Genomic DNA, 22,009 nt, shown 5'->3' with positions numbered 1-22,009 from the left:
CTGATTGATATACTATACTCCCCTGTTTTTAATGGTGTGCTCCTATGCCTACTATTTAGCAAATATCCTTTTAAACTTATTGTATTATGTCTGTCTTTCTACATCAGTATAGATAAAACCCACCTCCCTCCTTTTAATACCTACCTATACCAGCTAGAATGTGTGTGCCCAAAATTGTGTGGCCTTCCCCCTATTAAAGAACATTTAGGTGGTTTCCACTCATTTCCCTTTACAAACATACAATGAATGTGTTTGCACGTGTCTCTCTGTGCTGTCTCTCATTGTCTGCCATAACTTAGAGGTTAAGGGAGGTTCACTTCCATGGGTTCAAATCCCATCTCCTCCTCCTAACAGTGGGCACATATAATAACCCAACATTTCAGTTCCCTCCTCCTTCCCACGCACCTGTAGGTAGGGAAAGCCAACAGAATTGGCCAATGGATTAAACGATAAGAACTATGAAAAGCAACAAGCACGTTCGACCCCTAACATTCATTTTCCCACCTATAAAATGGTGAAAAAATTCCCCTGTTGATGGGTTTTGAGGATTAACTCTCACAGGATTGTAAAGATTATGGAAAATTATCCAAGTAAAGCACTTAGCACCAAGCCTGGCCCATAGCAAGTGCTCTGTAAACTTTCACTCTTGTTATTAAGGTCTATAATCTCCACTAAGCAAGATATTTTATTACAGGTATTAAGGCTACTACACAGCTTTATAGCAGTTATATTTTATGTTGATTATGGTTCTTGACAACTAAAAATATTTGCTGAGAGTAATCTAGCTAGAAGATTTTACTTAAATAGACCCTTTAGGGATAGAAATGTATATAAAAACATAGCTTATTAATTTGTTCATTATTATTTCCTGTTGGGGAAATCAACCAAAGTTTCTCACTTAGCTGTAACATGTAAATAAGTGTTTGAGGGCTGGGCAGATGAATGGACTGGAGCCCTTTGACTATGATCCCAGTAAAGACAAATCCCAGATTTGTATTTTTCCTCCATGTCATTCTCTTTGCCAACTAACTTATTTGCTCTTTCCACATGCCTTGCCACTCGCCAGCTGACACCTGACATGACAGGGAAGGCACCTGTCTGGAGTTCTGGAATTAGGAGCCCCTATAATTATGGGTAGTGATGCTAATCCCACAGAATGTCCCAAATCTCCAGGTGAACCCCCTGAAGTGTCATAGTGGCTTCTGAATAAATACCCACAGAGAACAGGTGGTTCATAGCTACTAAAAAAGAGAAGCCTATGGGTTTTCAGAATATCCTGCCAGAAAACTGGTTGTTTAAACTGCAATTGTGACAACGAAGCAAGAGACCTACAAACATATTGCCTAACACCCATCTGTCAGCACCTGGGCTGTCAGTAGGCCGGCGACTGCCTTCTCTGAGAACTCGACATCTCTATTTGGGCCATCGCCCAGGCATAGGGTTCCCATCCAGAGAAAGTTCACCAGGAAGCAACAGACACCAGGGTTTGCAGCCACACTGCCCACTAGGGTAAAAGCCACTGGGACGGGCATGTCACCACGTGGGGCTGCAGACAGCCAGAGCGAGGCTGGGGGAGGGCGGGGCGGTGCTTTCCTGTAGGGCCCCTCTCCACCCCTCCCCTGTTCCTGGCACATGAAGTATGTGCTCTGGATGGCTGTTTGCCCTGGGAAACTGGGGCCAGGCCATGGGTGCTCCATGGAGTGTGAGCCTGCCCAGCTAGTCCTCCACTATGCGGGAAGCTGCTCTCCTCACAACGCCGGTTTGGTGGTTCCCAAACTCCATCCGGCAGCAGGAGGGAGGTGGGGGAGGTAAGCTTGTTGAATTCCCAGGCCCTCTCCCAGAGATTGTGCCCCTTGGGATGAGGCGCCACACCTGAGAAGCATATCTGTGGCAGAATCACACACTGGCAGCCAATTCACCAAAACTGGTCCCCAGACAATGCTTTTAAATTTATGCCATCATGTAAAACTAAGCAGATTATTTCATCTAAAAATATTACTATTCGGGGCCTCCCTGGTGGAACAAGCAGTTAAGCACAGCACTATGAAGCTATCCCCAGCCTCTGCAGCATGAGTTCGATCCCCAGCCAGAGAGGTGACCCACATGGCACACAGACCTCTCCTGTCGTGCCTGCTGCTCCCCTCAGCAGTGTATTTCAGTCAGTCTGCCTGTTCTGTTCCCCACTCTTTCTCTGGTGAGTCCTCTCACCCCCCACACCTCTGGCCTGTACCCCAGTTCTTGTATAAATAAGTGAATCTCTGAAAAGATAAAAATATTAAAAATATTACCATCCAGAGTGCACCAGGCCCAGGTCTATGTTACCACTTTGCAGTAAGAAACTGTTGCCAAGGCGCATCTGCCCTTTGAGGCCTCCCCAGCTTGCCATAGCTCCCCCCCAAATATACACACAGATGCACGTGCACTTATCCTTCTTCTCTCTCTTCTCACTGTGCCCCTTACAGTCTTTGAGTTTGCAACTTCTGTTCTACCCTGCCAGACCAAGAAGTAGGAGAAGCACAAAGAGTTCACTTTTCTGTGTCCCCAGCTGCAAGCCAGCAGTACTGTCCCTGCTGTCCATCAAGTGTGTGTCCACACACACACTCAAATGGAACCTCCACAAAAGCAGGGCCTTTGTCTGTTTGGTTGTCTCTAGTATCTCCAGTGCCTAGCACACAGTAAGGGGACAAAAATATGTATTGAGCAAATCAAAGTCACAGTGAAATACCACTTCACACCCACTAGGATGGCTATAAACAAACTAACAAAAACAGAAAATAACAGGTGTCGGTGCGGGTGCCTCAAGCATGAGGGAAAGCATGCCTTCTTCCAAGCATGGAAACTTATCCCGGAAAGCTGGTCCTGGCCACAGGCTGTGCTGCTCTCAAGAGATGGGGCTGGAGCCAAGGGGTTCATTGGAGGACCCCCACCATATAGTACAAAGTTAAGCCATCAGCCTGGAGCCTTGGCTCTGAGGTTAATGGAAAGGCCTTGCACCTTGATTCTTCTAGACTTTTGTGAAGATTTACCCCTTTCGGTCAAGTCTAATGTACTTCAAATGGTAACATCATGTCGTCCTGTCTCCTTGCATTTTACCATGTCCAGGTGCCAAATGTCCATGATGACCACACATCATATTGGGTATCTCATGTTCTATCTCTTTGTATCAGAGATGATTACTAATCAAAATCTGCTGTGTTCACACTTAGAACACAGGAGGCAATCTTGGTCTTGATGGATAGAAGCCAAATAAATTCTAATAATTCCACCACTTGAGTGTCTCTTTATCAACCACAGTGCTGGGTATTTTCTTCAAGTCATCTCTTCGGGTTCAATCTCCCCCAGAGATTTATAAAATACACTATTCTCCCCTCTTTATAAATGAAGTTGAGAGGTTAAATCACTTGGACAATATCACAACTAGAAAGTGAAAGCGGGATTAAAACCAGACTCTGGCTCAGAAGACTGCCCCCCTTCTAGCCATTTACTCATTCATTCAACACGATTTGTCAAGAGCCAGTCACTGTGCTGGGCCCTGGAGAGGCAGACAAATAAAATTTGGCCAAGCCTCACAGAATAATCAGGCCAGAAGGGCAGCGAGTAGACTCATGATTACAATGCAGAGGGGACGCAAGTGTTCTGGGTGAGAAGAGGGCTTTCTAGGGTGAGTGGGCTGTGCATGTGGAGGCAGGGGTGGGAGACAGCTCGGGTTTGGAGAACTGCAGAGAGCTTAGATTGTCTGGAGAGCAAGCAAGAGGTACCAACAGAGGTGAGCAGGTCAGATTACAAAAGGGCTCACACACTGTGCAGAGGAGCTCAGAAGTCATCCCACAGTCGGTAGAGTCACTGGAGAATTTTAAGTAGGGGAATTATATGCTCATATTAGCAGTTTTCATATCCTTTGAACCCACAAATGTTCCTTGAAATCCCCAAAGCAGCTCTAATGCAAAACCCTTTTGGCCCTGTTCCTCCTTCACCCACTCATGTATGAAGGGCCTTTCTCACGGTTCAGGCACCCTAGAAACAGATACTGAGTTGGAGATTTGGAATATAGTGTGGCTTGTTGGGAAGAACACTGGAGCAACCCCTTAGGGATGTGGAGGAAGCAGTACTGGGGAGAGGGAGAGGCTAAACTGGGATGCATTTGCCACGGAAATCTCAGCTGATCCCATGGCGAGCTCTGAAGCTGAGATACCCTAAAACAAGGTCTCTGGGGCTTTAGGGTGCACTGACTAGGCATTGTATACAGGCTGCCCTCAGGGTGGGGCACAGCCTTGGACGTGGCAGCTCCCTTCAGCTGAGGACAGTCAACAGGCAACACTGCCTGCAGCTGGGGGTAGAGCGCCTAGGTCCTGAAGGGGATCTGGAGGCCTCTAATGGCCTCCTGGTCTCAGAACTCTTTCCCATCAAGTGCTGACTGAGATGCATGCTGTTTCCTGGCTTACACCCTCACCTGCTTCTGGAGAGACCAGCCCTCTGCGGTCTCTCACAAGTATTTCAGGACACCAAATGGGACTTAATTCCCATCTTTTCCCACCTCTCCTGCTCCAGGCCTCCTCTGCCAGGACTACCTCATCACCAGGTACTACTGCAGTATCTGCTAAATCACCCCTTTACAGCCCCCTGGCTGCCCATATCTGAACAGAGAGAGCTGTGTGACCTTCTCTGGCACCATGGGGGAGAAGGCCCCCTCCTAGAGGAGCCCTAACAAACTCCTGCACCTCAGTTTACAGGGTTCCCTTGTGTACTTGGCCCCTGTTGGGCTAGGGAGTTAGAGCACCTCAAGCTATGTTTCTCAACCCTGGCTGCCTGGTACAATCCCTTGAGAAACTTGAAAAAAAAATCAGTGCCTGAGTTCCACCTCAGGCCAATGGAATCAGAAACTGAGAGGGTGGAGCCCTGGGAGTGCTTTTTCGACCTCCCCTGGCGATTGTAATGCTCTGCAAGGGCTGAGAACCAGTGACCTGGATTTCTATCTACAAAGATCAGATGGAGCGTGTGGAGGACAGGAATTCAGGAGAGAGCAGTGGATGGCCTGCCCTGGGCTCGAGATGGCAGGAGTAGGAAAGATGAGGACAGACGCTGCAGATGTAGCATGAACGAGGGTGCAGGCAGGGTTAAAGCAAAAGAGGGAGAAGTTGGAGGAATCACCTGGAGCTCAAAAAAAATGCTTCTACACCTGGGCCCGCCCCCCAGGGATCCTGAGTGAACTGCCCGGGTGGCTGAATACCAGGGGTGTTGGCTGGATGCCAGCTTCCCAGGTGATACTCCAGGGCAGCCAAGTTGGGAGCCAGAGTTCGAGGCCAGGCCAAAGCCTCTCGGCTGGGAGCCCCACCAAGCAGGTGTCCAGGTGGCCTCCGCCCAGTGTCGACAAGCCAACATGTTGCTCACCACCTGGACCCTGCAGTGAAGGCTTGAGCAACACCAATTTCCATCCAATCTAAACTCCAGTGTGGCACGCCCAGCCCACCTCGTGGGAGAACGCTTGCGTGGAGCTTCCCTGCAGGGGACAGCTGCTTGAGACTCATTGCCGAGGGAATTCAGTGTCCTGGGGGGTCGGTGCTTCTGTAGGGGGCTCTTGGAGCAAATAGGTTTCTGCTCTGGACTGGATATGCCATGAAGCAGGGGTACCAAATGCCCTGAAATATGCCTTATCTGGTTTAGAGTTTTCTTTTATGGGTGATTTGCTTTGTTTTTTTTTTTTTTTCTAAAAAGAAAATTGCTATTTTTCTAAAGATAAATGTAATACATGCTTGTTGGGAAAACATTTTTCTTTCAGAATATGAAGTGGAAAGTGAAAATCACCCTTAATTCCGACACCCAGAGGCACCCCCGGGTCCCCCCTCACAGCCACCACTGAGGAAGGGCGAAGCGGCCCCTGGAGCCGGCAGCTGGCCTGGCCTGCAGCTGGCCCTGGGTCTTCCCCTGCTGAGCATAACCAGCTCCACACAACATCAGCCAGGCCAGTGTGACTGCGAAGATCAAGACAAAAAACAAGACCATTCCGTGATCACGTCTGAACGAGACAAAAACAAGAACACTGTCCAAACCACAGAAGTAACCAAACGCCCCCGTGCCCTAGCTAGTGGGTGACTGTTGTTTCTGTTTTTCACCAATGACAGCTTCACTCCAGTCCTCTTGGTAAGAATTATTAAAGAGATCCAATCCTACATTTACCCCTGCTCCCCGGCAGTTCCACCCCAGAGCACAGCCCGGTGTGCTCGAACCATCCTCTAAAGCACTGGCCCTAGCGCACGTCTGATTCCTCTAATTCCTCTCTGTGATCCTCTTGGGGAGACACCCAGAGGCCCTCGCCGCCCCCAGTGTGCATGTGCTCTCGGTCCGAAGAGCCCATAAGCCCGCGTGCTCCTGGTGGCCTTTGGCTGAAGAGCAACAACGCAGCAGATTTTGGGGATCTGTCTGCATATACATATGTTTTCGTTTTAAAAAATAAGATATTGAAAAAAGGAAAAAAATTAAAATAAGATACTAGAATTCTTTTTGCACTCTACTCTTTGCTGCATTAATAACCTCTTAAGAAAATTCTCATTTTTAAACAGCTGCATTTCTTGCTGCCTGGATGTTGTACACTCATTCACACCACCTGGTAACTGGGGGACGAGCAGATGTACATTCTTTTTTGCTATCAGCCCCGGGCTGTCGGCTCTGTTCAGAAGCTCCCGAGAGGATCCTCTCTTCACTGGGCTTTGGTGCGGGGAAGCCACGGGTGGAGGTGGAGACCTGCAGCCCTTCGCGGGGCAGGCACGGGAGCGCTCGGCTACAGATGAAGCCACGCTCCAGAGCTGACCCTGAAAGGAGGTTCTTGCCTCCCACCCCACTCTCAAAGTGTCCCCTGCCCAAAGACCCTCAGCTTTCGGAACATCCACTGCTTTGGAGGCTTCCATTGGGGATAATGAAACTTGGAAACCATTTTGGCAGATTTATGTCTCAGAGGAACGTTCTCCAGAGGGGGGAGGAGAAGCCAATAAAATTCTCAAACAGCAAGTTCAACTCAGCTTTGGTAACTAATTCAAGACAAGTATTAAATCAACCCCAGGTGACGGGGTTCTAGCTCGGTGCTTCTCAAACTCTGCTGTGTGCCCGATTCGCCTGGATATCTGGTGTGTGCCGATCTGCAGCCGGCCTGAGTCGGCCTCTGAACAAGCCCTCAGGTGATGCCGATGCTGCTGGAGTCGCCAGCTGGGACGTACCATCCCTCAAAGGCCCTAGGAAACCCACTTGCCAACAGGAGGGGAGAGTGAGCTGATCACTAAATGATAGACCTGACCTCCGTCCCAACTCAGGATGAAGGCGCCGCTGGGGAAACACCCTGCTCTCAGATGAGTTCTGACACCACCCACTGTTCCGGTGCAGCTGCACGCGCGGGCGTGCAGGAGGCCCCCCTCCTGCCCACTGCAGCCTTGACTGGAGCTTAGACAGACCTGCTCCCAAAGAGACAGCTTTCAAGGGACAACTGATCCCCTCCAGGCCCAGGAGCCCCTAGACCAGTGCCTCCTGCCCATGATGATTTTATATGATTAGCTTCATATAAAAATTCATTATTTTGAACTGAGAGATGAAAACACAAATGGGTTCAGAAGAATTTGACTAACTTCATGAGGGACAGATTCATAAAGGATTCAAAAGGAATCTAGCAAATTGCAGCTGAGTCTCTTACCTGCCCCGATGAGCCATTCTCTCTTCCTTCTCTGCGGCTGCACCTCTGCTCCCATCCTTTGGGCATTTCTCATTCTCTCCAACATTCTTCACCCGAGAGACCACCTCCAGCACCACTTCTGGCCCTGTTGGCCCCCCTTATCCCTGTAGAGGGGAGAAATATCAGAGTTTCGCGCAGGCACTGGGGTGAAGGAATTCACGAGAGGCAGTGGAGGACAGAAAGGGTGGATTTATTGAAATACTCTGAAAGGCAGCAGGGGGGGCGAGACGTGAGAGGTCTGCGGGCCAAGAAGGGCTTAAGGCTTTCTTTTATGACCTGTTATCTGCTGGGATGGCTGGTCTTGGGCATTGACCTTTGACACAGAGTGCGTCCTGGCCCTGCTTGCACATTCATGGTCAAGGTGATCTATGGTATGTCCAGGTTCCCATAGCAACCTTATTGATTCCCTTTATTCAAGCCTCCCAAACCTGCCTACTGGGCCTGGAATAGGGACTTAGTTGTAACCTGAGTAATGATAGCCCAGCAATCCCTACTTAACAAGGAGCACAGTTGCAAGGGCCCTCTGAACATCACATGGATAATGGTCATGCTTTGTGTGACTAAATCTACATCAAGCAGTCCTGAGCTTCCATTTTCTTGCCCTTGAGCTGTGTGTCCAGTATGGTAGCCTCCAGTCAATGGAGCTGTTTAATTTTATATTAATTAAATTAACGGATTAATTAAATGAAGCCACATCTAGAATGGCCCACAACGTTGGTGCATCTACCATGGATGGTCCTAGGAAAATGCTCCAGCTTCTGGATCAAGAGGAAGCAGTAGACATCCAGCACCTCAACCCAGTAATCCTTCCATAACAATGGTCCGAGTCACCACAAGCCTGTGGGTATGGAGCTGGCTGCGATGGCAAAGGTGTGCTGGTGGTCATGAAAACAGATCCAGCCAGTGAAAGGCAGCCACCTGCAAATGTGGACCACTGTCAACAAGAACACAGCCACTCTCAGCAGCCTCTGGCACAAGTACACTCCCCACCTGTGCATGGTCCCCATCTTCAGAACCAACACTGTCCTAGGCAGCCAGATGCCTGGGATGGCGAAAAGAAAGTTGACCCATGCAACAAGCGCTTCTAAGCACACAGCCTCCCCACCCCCACCCCCAAAAGCAATTAAGATAGCAGTCAACTTTTTCCAAGCAAAATACATTCAAAAAAATTTTTTTTAAAAACAGCTCTCAGTTCTAAGAGGTCAAGAGCTATACGTGACTCACAGGTACTGTATTAGATGGTGTAACTATAACATTTCCTTCACTTGCACAAAGTTCTGTTGAACAGCACTACTAGAAGTTTCTTAGCAAAACCCACCAGGTATTAGGGTAGTTTTGTGTATTTCAGGAAAAAGGCACCCCTTCCTCAAGATACCTTACAGACCCCTGAAGGAAAAAGCAGAGCAAGGAGGACAAAATCTGCAGGCACACTGTGAAAGCACCTTGCACCGCACACGGCACCCCTGCACCGGCGCACGCAGCAATCTTGGTAAGATTACTCATTCACCCCTCGAGTTTCACATCTCTCTGCCTTCTCCACTTCAGATCATGCCTTCATCTTTTCCTTTCTAGTGTGCGTTGTTGAGGGTGGGGAAGAGGATTGTAAATAGTCCTTGTATTAATTTCCTATAGTTGTTATAACAAATGACCGTAAATCATGTGACTACCAACAGACATTTGTTCTCTTAAAGTTTGGAGGGCCAAAAATCCAAAGTCCAGCTGTCAGCAGGGTTCCAGTCTCACCAGAGTGTCCCTTCCTCACCTCTTCAGCTCCTGGTGGCTTTGGTTTGTGGCCAACTCCAATCTCTGGCCTCCGTCCCCACCATGGTCTTCTCTGAAACTGTGGGTTCTTTTCTGCTACGAGCAGGACACACCTGGGAAATCTAAGATGATCTCATCTTGGGATTCTTAATTATATCTGCAAAGACCCTTTTTTAAAGTGAGACCACAGTCACAGGTCACCGGGGTTAGGACATGGACATAGTGCAGGGGAGGCACTTGCCAGCCCATCGGAGTCCTGCTGCATTGGTGTCCTGTTCATAGTCTCCCTCTGGACACACAGCACTTTTCTGACCAGCATCCTCCAAGCGGAACTGTCTGGACCTGGAGAAGAAGCTTTCTCCCACTACTGGGGGCCAAGCCCCTGAGACAGATGCGAGCAGCCTCGGACCCCTCCTCTGTTCCAGTGCAATGGAGACCCACCTTCTCCTTCCCACCTCACAATCATCTGTAGAGCACTGGAGGGTAAGTGAAAAAGTATCAGGCTTTTCTGCCCTCCCGCCATCAGGATAGATGATGGATCCTTGCGGTCCTGAATGCATGCCTGATGGCGGGCACCTGGAGTAGGGTGTGGGCATGCGTAAGTGGATACACCTGGGCTGAGAGACTGGGCTTATAAGGGCAGCATCACAGGGACGCCAGGGGAACCACGAGAGGAGCAGAGAACAAGGTCACGAGAGAACGCTGGAGAGCCCAGAGTGAAGATCTGCTGGGGGCTGGGAGGCCAGCACCCTACCAGCCATGTACCAAGTAAATCCCAATAAAAGCTTGTAAAAGCCACCGAGGGCTCCAGAACTCTCTCCTCCTTTACCCCGTCTGCTCAGATCATAGAAAACCTGCTCTGTCCCTATCCATCCCCTACAAGCCCCCAAGCTGTTTTCTCAAACATCAGGCACAGGTTTATTTCCATGTGAGAGTGGAGCTCTCAACCCTTCCAAACTACCTCACCCCAAGCGGTAAGGATGGCTCTGTCAGCCAAACTGTCAAGGCTTGGGGAGGACAATGCATGGGGAAGGAAAAGGAGACTAATCTCAGTAGTAATGATAAGGAGAGCTACTGACACTTCCGTAGTGGCTACCATGTGCCAGGTGCCATTTTAACTCTTTTATAACTTCTCATTTAAATCTCACAACAACTCAAGGCTGGAGAGCCTCTTATCGCCACATCAGAGGTGAGAGATCTGAGCTAGAGAGGGATTAAGTGTGACGTCAAGTCTGATAAACTTCAGAGTCAGCAGGCAATCTGGCTCCCAAATGCCACATGACAACCAAGAGAAAACACTGTGAAGGCTGAGAGTTTCTGGAAACTTGGAGTTATTGCAAGGTAAGACAGAAGAAAGGTGTTTCTGAGAAATACCACTGAGTCAGTCCTTAGAGAGGAGATACAAGTAGGACTTGGAGGTCCTTTTAATGACTTTGGGTTAACAGATTGTGCTCCTTTGAATAGGCTTTGAGCAAAGAACTGGGCCATGTGGGACTCTGGCTGGTATGATCACATCCAGCCTCCATCTCCTCCTGTGTTTCCCATCTAGCCAACTTCTATGCATGAGCAAATAAATGAGTGAAGTCTATGATTAGAAGAAACAGAATTGTCTCTCTTGCCTCCCAGCTCCCCTCCCTAACCCCAAACCCCACTTTCTCCCCAACACACTCAGAAATGAAGGTTTCTTGTCACCTTACTGCTCTGAGATGTCGAGGGGAAGAACAGTGACCAGCATGAAAAATACCCAAGGTCAAAAGGTAAGGAAGGCTTGACTCCCCTCTGTGTGGTGAGATCTGAGAAGGCTTAAGGGGCAGGGACAATACCTAGTATCTCTTGGGAGATAGGGGTGGGGGGTCGTGGGCCTATATCCCACAATTGTACCAAACTCAAACCACCATAAAGATTTATGAGGTTCATCGCCAGGGAGTGTGTTTTGCAGTCTGTTGAGAATTACCAAATGAGATGTGCAAGGGCAAGGACTGGTGACAGTTCCTTCCATGCTGAGACCACCACAGTGCTCACTCAGCTCTGTGGGGGAGGCCTGAGAGCCCGGGAGATGGAGTTCCTGGTGTGGACACAGACAAGCGCAGCTGTTTCCTTTCAGCATTATTTTCTAGTGGAAATTGCACAATCACAAGTCAAGTCTTGGAGGTAGTGGGGGAGGCAGGAACCTGACAATAATAGAATTACAGAATCGACAGTAGATATTTCCTCCTGAGCTAGACTAGAATTTTCCTGGGCAGCAAAGAGTAATGGAATGGGGAAAGGTTTTTGAGACAGAGTAGTCAGGGTGCAGTTTCTCACTCTATCACTTACTGTGTGGCCTGAGGAAAGTTCTATAACCTCTCTGGATCTCAGCTTCATCTTTTGCAAAAAATGGGAGTAAAAGCATCTCACAAGATTATCAAGGGGATACTCTGCCTTCTTTTCTCAGCACACCAGTGAGTGATTTGGTCCAGCATCTGAGGTGAAAGCTCCCAGGGCAGGCCTATCCCTTTTCTCCTTCCATCTCCCCTCCCATTTACTGGGAAAGGACACAAGAGCAGCTCCCACACTGCTGGCCCTTGAGAAGGCCTGCCCCTCATCAGAACTTGCATAGCTCTGCGAGGGGGTGGGTCTGCAACTGCTGGCCTGGAGCTCTCAGGCAGGCAGGCTCCACTCGCCTTCTAGGGAGAGACTGCTGGCCCTATCCAGTGATCACCCCAGGATTCCTGGGGAGCAGGTACCCCTACTTCCCTTTCTCGGGGTACCTTTGGGCAGTGCCACTAGTCATCCAACAAATGCCCCCAGCTTGGTTTTCAGTCTTGCAGGAAAAGCCTGGGGATATTCAATGACCTCAGCCCCAGAGAATGTGGGGGAATTCAGAGTGTGGCAGGACTGACAGCTAGGCCTGAAGGGGAGGTCAGCAAGGCTGGGGAATTTACAGGGGCAGTTGAGCCATGGTTACTATCCCCTGGGGGTCAGGAAAACAGGCCTGCACATGGTCTGGGGGCCTGGAAGACTCTAGAAGTTGCCACCTTGCGCCTGGCTTCCTCTGTCTTGGCAATTAGCCCAGAAGTCTGACTTGTTTCCAGGCTACCTTCTGGTGCTCTCAGCACTGCCTGTTCTCCCCAGGGAGACGGAGACCCAAGAGGAGGCCGGGGCGGTTTCCCGGGGTCCACTGTGTCACTCAGCCTCTTTTCCAGAATTTGCTCCTCTGCCTTCCCCTACTGGGGTGGCTATGAGGCCCCTCCATGCTGCCAGATTGAGCAAATAAAAATACAATGGCCAGTTACATTTGAATTGCAGATAAACAACAAGTAATTTTTTTAGTATTCCGAGCAATATTTGCAAATATTAATTCTAACAAAATATTCGTTGCTTTATCTGGAATTGAACAGGCCATCTTGTATTTTATCCAGCAACCCTAGCCCCACCTCATTCTTTAAATTCTAAGAATGTGCCTCTTCTCTGCTTCTTATCTTTAGGGAGACACTTGGACAAGAGGGCGCAGGCAAGGCATTCCTGCTTTTCATGTGGTTGTGACTATTAATCTGGTTTTAAAACACTGGGATACCACAGATGTTTGCAACATTTCTTAAAGTAGGCTTTTTTTATTGACTATTATATTTCAGAGTCACCTAGTCTAATAACGACCTCGTAGATGGTTTCTTTCCCTTTGCTTTTTTTTCTTATTTTTGTTACCCATGTGTGTTTTGGAAATGTCCCACTAGTATATAGGAAATCACCCTATTCTTACCTTATTATCAATGCTGTTGAAGGACAATGCTCTACCTTTCTCCTCATTCCCTTTAAGAAAACCCCAGCTACCACACGCCGTTTCTCTGAGAAGAGGGATGCTACTAAGCAGGTCCCGGCTTTCTCCAGAGGGAGGCTCACTGGTCAAGGCGGTCACTGCTGATGGGTGCATATTTTTGAAATTATGCCCTGGCATCGGAGTGCATGAAGCGCAAGGTCCAACCCTATGGGCCCAATCCTATGAGCACAGGAGGAAGCTCCAGGTGGGTAGGCTTGTGGGAGTGTCTCCCTTTAATTTCTGTCTCCTTCTGCTTCTTTCCCCACCTTTTTAACCCAAGGTAATAGAAATAGCAATGGTCCAACATCCAGGGTCACAGGACTAGGCAGTGGCCAGAACTCATGGTGGCTCAGAGGTCCAGGTCTCTGCCTCTTGGCACGTGGCAAGAGCTTGAGCCACATTCCAAATGCACCTCAGCTTGGAGGATCTGCCCTGGCAGCTTCCTGCCCCCTCTGGCCCCAGGGATTGCTCAAGGTCCCTTGCAAGGGACTGGCTTGCATCCTCCCTGCTCTCTCAGAGAAGCCAGCCTTCGCGCAGCCCGGCTGAGTCTCCTGACATAGGCCCTTCTCAGGCACCACAGGCAGAGTCCCCTGGGTGCTGTCCCTACAGCACCCCAGCTGCTGGTTCTCTCCCCCTCCTGCCTCCTGCCTCTTCCCACGCCTTCCTCCCAGGATTCCCGAGGACTTTGTCAGTGTGCCTCTTGCCAACATCACACCCACCTTGGCTCAGAGAGTGTGAGACAATGTACATGCCACCCAGGGCTAGCTCCTCCGAGCCCCAGAATGATAGAGGGCAAAGGTTTAAAAGTGCTCACCTCCCTTCCCTGAACATCAGCTGGGGAGGTTTTGCTTCCGTCTTTCATCATCTGCTTCCATCTCTTAGGAGACCGTGATGGAGCTCTCACTCTCAGACTAAAACTGCTCTTCAGATTCTGGTTCTCCCACCTACTAGGTTAAGTTACTTAACCTTTCTGTGCTTTAGTTTTCTCATCCATGAAAGGGAGCTAATAATTAATAATCACCCCTATGTCATAAAGTTGCTGTGAGTATTAAATGAGGCAATGCAGGTAAAAAGCTTAGAAAAACACCTGGCAGGTAGTGAATACTTACCAAATGATACTAGGTGGCCATTATCTGTGTCCTTTGTGGTCATCAACAGCTGGGCCCCATGATGGGCACCCTATACTGGGCACTAATGGGGAGACATAAGAAATAGAAGTTGTGTGCCTCATTCTAAGTTCTTGAGTCCCCTACCTGCATTGTAGATTTCTGTCATGCTCTATGCTCACCTATGCATGAATCCTTTGAATCTTCTTTGGGTGTTTGGAGGAACTCCCACATTAGAAGTGCCTTCCTCCCCAAGCTAGAAGACAGAAACTTGATCTCCCAGCTTCCCTTGCTGTAGGGATAGGCACATGACCATTCAGATACATTTACGTGAGGCTTTGAGGAAGCAGGTGAGTTCAGGAACCTCAAGGGCAAGTGACTCCCCTCCAGGCTTTCCTATACTTCTCTATAAAGGTGTTATGGGTTGAATTGTGTCCATGCCCTCCAAAAAGGACACTTACAGTCTTAACCACTTTCCCCCTGCTTCCCCCCACCCCATACACACATACCATTACCATTCAGACCTCAGAGTGTAAACTTTTTAGAAGATAGTCTTTTAGAAATAACTAAATTAAGGGTGGACTTTAATCCAATATGACTGGTGTTCTTATAAAAAGGGGAAATTTGGGGCCTCCCTGGTGATATAGGAGTTAAGTTTCAGCACTACCTACTCAAAGGCCCACCATGATGGACTGAGTTTGATCCCCGGCCATGGAGATACCCACATGGCACAGCAGACCTCTCCTGTCTCTTAGCAATATGTTTCAGTAGATCCTCCTGTTCTGCTCCCCACCTTGTCTCTGGTGAATTCTCTCACCCCCTGCACCTCTGCCTACACTCCAGTTCTTCTACACAAAAATAAATAAATAAAATATTTTTAAAAATGGGGGATGGTGTGGAATTTGGGCGTGCAAGTGCACACATACCACGGTGTGCAGATGAAGGCAGAGATAAGGGTGATGTCTCTATAAGCCAAGGAAGGCCAAAGATGCCAGCAGCCTCCAGAAACTGGAGAGAGGCCTATGGAAAAGATTCTCACTCATAACCCTTGGAAGGAACCAACCCTGCCAAGACCTGGATCTCAGGTTTCCAGCCCCTAGAACTATGAGAAAATACATAGCTGTTGTTTAAGCCTCCTGTTTGTGGTACTTGGTTATAGCAACCATATGAAATAAATACAGAGGGAAACTTCTATGCTTTTTTTTTGTCAAATACAAGCTCCTAAGAATTGGGGATTTTGTCTCTTATTTATTGGCACATACTTGGTGCCCAAGAAATACAGGTGCAGTAAATGAGTCTCCTGCCCAGTTCCCAGCAAAGGGCATAGAGGACAGAGAAAGGTCCTACATTCAAACATGCACTCTCCATTACCACTGACCTCAGCTGGGACAGGAAGGGATGGAAACCCCTGCCTCCCTCCCCCCTGCAGAGGTCTGCAGGGTCCACCTGAAGGCTCAGCCCTCAGGAGCGGTGTGGACAGCAAGTTCTGGTGAGTGGTAGTGTGGCTGTGTGGTCTTGTGGATTTCAGGGGGGACTGATCACTGAAGAGACTTAGAAATCCTATTCCAACTCTTTCATTTTAAATCACAAAGCCCACTGGCCCAGTGAGGGTTTAAGGGACTGCCTGGACAACCCCTTTCCCCCGCACAGCCACCCCAGATGAACCTGAAGCTTGGGTAAAAGACACATCAGCATGGACCATCTCGATCTATCTCCCATACTAATCTGCCTACCCAATGATCACTCTCTTTCTCCCACAACAGGGTCACTCTGAGGGGCACTGAAAGGCAGAGGGAGCCTCTGTGTTCTGAACAGAAATAATAAGTATGCCTGTGGTCAGGACAGTGGCTGTTACATACTTGCTAGCCTGAATTCTTTGAGACTTAGTCTACTTTCTCTATGACAATGGCTTGGGGGAGGGTGAGGCATGGTCTGCATAGCAGAGTTGACTAGTCTATGGTTAGATTTGAGATCTCATTTGGATTCTGAGTGTGACTGTGTGTGTGAGAGAGAAAGAGAGAGAGATAGAAAGTTTCCCAGAGGACAAAAAGGCCACTGCCCATATCCTGTGAAGTTAAGCTGCCTGCCCAGGCCTCTCTCCATCTCCATGTGCAGACCAGATCATAATGAGAACTGAAGTCACCCAGATGGGTCACCAGGAGTCCACGGGCCCTGCTCAGCAGGGTTTAGCCTGTAGGCCACACCCAGGCCCATCTGGGAATGGGCCTCCTTTGTATTAAGAAACGTGAGCCTCCCGGATCCCACACGGGGCTGGGCTTGTTGCTCACAGAGAGCCCTTTGTGCCTGGGAAAGGGTTGGCCCCATTTGTTCTGGCTGACATCCAGGCACTGCCCACCTGCAGCCACCCAGCCCTGGGGCTCCCCACCTTTCCTCTGCAGCTGTGCCTCCCTTCCTCACAGGGTGGAGCCACCCCTCTGAGGGAGGGCATTCAGAAGGAGGCCTGAGCTTTACCAAATGAATGACCCCAGAAGCCCCGGGCTGGAGACCAGGATGACTCTAAGAACTGCCATCACTGAGAGGAGGGCCCTGGGGCCAGTTCCACGCTAAGAGCACACTGGCAGAATTGGCAGCTGACAGGCCCTCCCTGGGGAGCACCAGGGCCAAGAAGGCCACAGCTGTTGGGGCCAGGGGAGAGTTCTGAGGCAGAAAAGCCCTTTCTGCACATCCTGCCTGGGTAGCGGATACTGCAGCACGATCTGGCTTGTTGCTGGGGAGACACCATCATGAAAGGTCCACAATTATAATTGCAACTGTTCATGTTCCTTTAAAAAATTAAATTAAAAAAAAAAAAACAGGAGAAATCTCCTGCTTGTCAGAGTCTTCCTCCCCCGCTGTCGGCTCCCATTATGAATACATGGCATCTTCTGCTGAGAGTTAATTACACGTTGTGTGAAAGATACAGGGCTTCCTTTCACATTTTTTCCCTCCTTGATGGGCCCTAACCCTCTTGACTTCTTCCCCTGTTTCCCCTTTGCTGCAAGAAAGGAGGGCGCACTGAGAAGAGTAGCTGGCCTGCCTCTACCTTGCCCTCCTCAGTGCCCAGCTCCCCCTGGGCAGGGGAGTTGGAGACAGCTCGGCCTACCCAGGTCTCGTTTCCCACCTCGGGGAGACCCTGCCAAAGTGCTGGGGGTCCTGACCAAGCACCAGTGGAAGGGGTTATTTAGGTGCTTGGCATGTCAGCCCTCTGGTGCCTCCTCCTTCTCTTGCCCCCTCTCCGAATACAGGGTGGGGGGGTGTCAGGTGCAGAGCAGCGTGAAGGTGGCTTCCTGAAGTCCTATGGGAAGGCGCCTAAGGGAATGTGACCCTCTTCACAGTTGCTGTTCTTGGCTCTTTTCTCTGATTCTCCCACAAGTCCACAGATATTTCACTCTGAGTATGGCTCATCCTTTCTCCTAAGAGGCTATGACCAACTCCGGAAGCAACAAGTGTGGACTAATACCTTGAATGATTGCCTCTTCGCAGTGTTGAGTTTCACCCACTGATGAGACGGCTAATTGCACAGCTGTGGGCCCTCTCAGAGCCAGCTACGCCTGCCCTTGCCCTTGACAAGTCACAGCACTGCAGGCTGGAAGGGCCGTCTTGGCCAACCCCTGCCCGGAGCCAGGACACATCTTAAAGGGGAGAATTTCTAACACCCTCCGATATTGGTTCCCTAAATCCATCACTAAGGGAACCTCAAGGTTGTGAGTTAAAAGTAATCATGACTATAATTACAATTCTCAACTTAGTGCACATGGAACACCCACTGGTTATGGGGCAAACCCCTCATTGTGGCTGATGTCCTCCTACAACTGCCTTTCTTAATTCCAAAGTAGCTGGGGTAGAGTCTGGGGATGTTAGCTCCTTTTAATTATTAGCCTAGCAGAAATGAAGAGACATAATCTGCTGCTGCCCGATTCCAAAACAAAATTTTGACTTTTTATATTCCCTTGAATATCCTAGGCTGTGGCTCCTCATCTCAGGTACAACCGTACAACCAAGAATTGACTTTATAAAAAGAATAACTTCTCTGTTTACTTGGCTTTATCCTCCAAAGCATGGCTGAGGGGGCATAAATGGCTGGTGTGACAAACCACAGTGGATCACTGATGAGGGGGTGATCTGCAGCCTCGAAGGCAGGGGGAATGCAAACTCAAATGTGCAAATTCCTGGGCCTGGTGCCCAGAGATCCTGATTTAGTAGGTCTGGGGTGGGACCTAGAATTTTGCTTTTTCAAACAAGCATCATGGGTAGCATGTAGCACGCAACTCCACGTTGAGAAACTCCACAGGGGTTATGACCGTGGCTTATAAGCACAGGAATCGACTGAACCCCCTGCCCTCCACCCAGCCAGAACTTTCCTGGAATATATAGTCCAGGAAATTATTCATGTATCTATTTTTAAGAATAACATTAGTTTCCCCCCCACCCCGATGATAAAGCTAAGGCAGAGAACTTATATAATGCCATGTAAAAAAGATAAAATCACTCGTAAAAAAGAAGGGACTGTTAACATTGTTGTTTTCTTCCTTGCATTTTTTTTTAGAAAGTTTACAACATACTGAATATATCATTTTACTTCATTTCCCCCCCGCCCCATGTTATCGTTCCCTTTTTCCGGAAATTTTCTAAAGGCTACATAATATTGCCCTCATTGAGTGTGCCTTATTTTATTATTTTTTAAAAGATTTATTTTATTTACTTATGCATACAACAACTGGAGTGTAGGCCAGAAGTGTGGGAGGGTGAGAGGATTCATCAGAGACAGAGTGGGGAGAAGAACAGGTGGCTCTGTTGAGGGGAGCAGTGGTGAAGACAGGAGAGGTCTGCTGTGCCACATGGGTCAGTTCCCTGACTGGGATCGAACTCATGGCTCAATGGCTGGTGTTAGCTTGATAGTGCCGAGACTTTAACCTCTGCGCCACCAGGGAGGCCCTGAGTGTGCTTTATTTTAATAAACATCCCTAATTGTTGAGGTTGAGGTGGCTCCCAATAAATAATTATTATAAACAACATAGAGATGACAATCTTTTTGCATAGTTTTGTCACCATTTGGGATGACTTCCTAACACTGCATTCCTAGAGGTGGATCACTGGGTTAAAGCATATCTGTGAGGTACATGACAGACTGCCCACGAGCTGTGTCAGTGTGACCCCTCGCTGGCCTGCCTCCTGGGACTTTGCGTTTGCTGCCCCTCAGCCTGTGCTGCAGTCTACGGATCAAAATATCACTCTTACCATCTGCTATGGGTTGAACTATTCCCCCTATGGAGATATTGTGCAGGCCAACCCACCAGTGCCAGTGAACGGGATCTTATTAGAAATCGGGTCTTTGCACACATAAATCAAGGTAAGAGACATCACCAGGGTGGGCCCTTTTCCAATGTGACTGGTGTCCTTAGAAGAAGAGGAAACTGCCACGTGTGGATCCAGACACACTGAGAGAACGTTGTGTGCTCCCAGAGGCAGATTGGAGTGATGTAGCTGCCAGTGAGGAATGCCAGCCACCTGAAACCAGAAGGGGCAAGGGAGGATTCCACCCAGTCTCAGCGGGGGCACAGCCCTGCTGACAGCTTGACTTCAGACTGTGAGCAAATGCATTTCTGATATTTTAAGACACCTCCTTGGTGGCGCCCGGTTATACAGTCCTAGGAAACTAATATACTCTACGCTCCTGGGTTGGCGCCTCAGGGTCAGAAAGAGCTGGGGCCAAAAGGACAGTTCTTTGCTCCCTCTTAGAAGGGTGTCAAGGCAGCCAGTTAATCTGTCCTCCCTGGGAACAGTCCTGCTCCTGGTCACAGGAGCAAGCATCCAGGGACAGCCTGGGGCTCTGAGTCTCAGCAGCCACTACAGCAGGGTCTGCTTTAGCCTTTCCCTCCAGGTCACGCCTCCCACGGCAGAGGGGCACGTGAAACTTACACTTTGCATCTTGCCTCAGACGCTTGGATTTGCCTCAATGGAATCAATATTTATTTGACTCTTGCAACATCTCCTGGAATAAAGCCTCATTCAGAGGCTCATACATGCCTAGTGTCTGGGCAAAGGTCATCTTTGTCACCAATTAGGTCTCAGACTGATCATAATACGGTTTTAATGATGTTCTAAACTCACCATTGGTTGGTAGATAGAGCTGCTATTAAATTCCTTACTTCTGTAAATTGGTCTTTTTTCCAGTGGCTTCTGAAAGAGTTCATTGCTTTCTTAGGTCCACCTTGACTCTATCAGAATCTAAACCTGAAGAAACCCAAATGGAGAAGATTATACTAAGAAACTGGTTATCCCCAGAGTTACAAAGTCTGAAATAGTCCTTATTGAATGCCCAGTGGGCGACACTTCCTCTGATCCTCACAAGAGCTCGAAGAGGCAGATATAATGATCTCCGCTCTTATAGGTCAAGAGACCAAGGTACAAAAAGGTCAGCAGGTGACCCAAGGTGGCAGATGTCCACCAGGACAATGCCAGAGGGAAGTCAAGATTTTCTAACACAGAGTGCCCAGCTCTCTGCTCCACTGTGTGGTCAGGGATGACTCGAGAGGTAGCTTCTCAGCGGAATGATAAAAGCTACCAGGGCATGAGATGTTTTGAGGATTCTGCTCAGTGTCATCTCCCGCTTTTCTGGCATCTGCAGTAACACAAAATTTTGTAATATGTCCCCTGAAAATAGCCTGACCCCTGCTAATTTCTCTCTTAGCCTTACATCTCACTTTCAATACAATTGTTCCCCAGAAGTTGTAAGAAAAGTGAGTCCTTAAACGCGTATGTGGAATCTTATATTAAATGGTATTCTCTGTAACAAGCTCTATAGGGGCCTCCCTGGTGGCCTAGGGGTTAAGTCTCAGTGCTATCACTGCTACAGCCTGAGTTTGATCCCCAACAAGAGAGCTAACCCACATGGAGCAGCAGACCTCTCTTGTCCTGCTCGCTGCTCCCCTCAGCAGTGTATTTCAGTATATCTGCATGTTCTGCTCCGCACTCTGTCTCTGATAAATACACACACACTCCCATACCTCTGGCCTACAACCCAGTTCTCCCAAGCCAAAAAAAAAAAAAAAAAAAAAATTTATAAAGGGATACAGACCCTAGTTTATTTTTGTTACACATGACACGTTAGCTTTAGTGAGTTCTACCTGTGCTCCTGAATAAAGGTGGATTTATGCACAACGGTCTGACTTTAGGAAGGGACACACATTTCATTGCCCTTCTGCCCTGGTTTCAATTGCTAAAGGAAGGGGCAAAGTCACTTCCACTGAACGGCTTCTAGGACTCAAAGGGATGACGGGTGCCAGGGTCCCAAAGGCTGGGCTAAACAGCCAGTCAAAGAGCCAGCAGGTCAAAAGCTACGATGAAACTCTTGTGAAAGCAAACAGGAAACAGGAAGCTCCATCAGACACAAAGAAAGCCTATCGGGCCAAGCACAGGGCAAAGGAGCAGAGTTGACAGAGAATTCACTTCTCCAGGAGTACCCCCAAGAGCAAGCTGCAAAGATGGAACTCTGGGCCTCCCCAGTGGGCCTCTGGGTGGAGACAGAAGCTGAACACAGCAAAACCTCTCAGGCCCAGCAAAACTTGGTAAGGGCTACTACAGCAGAGGCACCAGGGGCCATGAGCATCGGAAGGTGGGATGGGAGAAAGC

General features: G+C 48.9%; 1 long non-coding RNA gene across 1 annotated transcript in view; it reads right to left on the bottom strand.

The window, feature by feature from the left end:
• LOC129145280 (uncharacterized) overlaps positions 1–20,593 on the bottom strand; it is a 48,712-nt gene extending 28,119 nt beyond the window's left edge. The window contains exons 1-3 of the long non-coding RNA XR_008550587.1: positions 20,489–20,593; positions 14,381–14,462; positions 7,676–7,818 (exon numbers count right to left, since the gene is read on the bottom strand). This is a non-coding gene — a long non-coding RNA (uncharacterized LOC129145280). The remainder of the gene's footprint in view (positions 1–7,675; positions 7,819–14,380; positions 14,463–20,488) is intronic.
• Positions 20,594–22,009: the final 1,416 nt, after the last annotated feature.

This window comes from Talpa occidentalis, unplaced genomic scaffold (assembly GCF_014898055.3).
Source record: "Talpa occidentalis isolate TD23 unplaced genomic scaffold, MPIMG_talOcc4v2.1, whole genome shotgun sequence".
Taxonomy (NCBI): Eukaryota; Metazoa; Chordata; class Mammalia; order Eulipotyphla; family Talpidae; genus Talpa; species Talpa occidentalis.
Note: the sequence above shows the minus strand (reverse complement) of the source record. Positions and strands in the feature narration are given on the sequence as shown.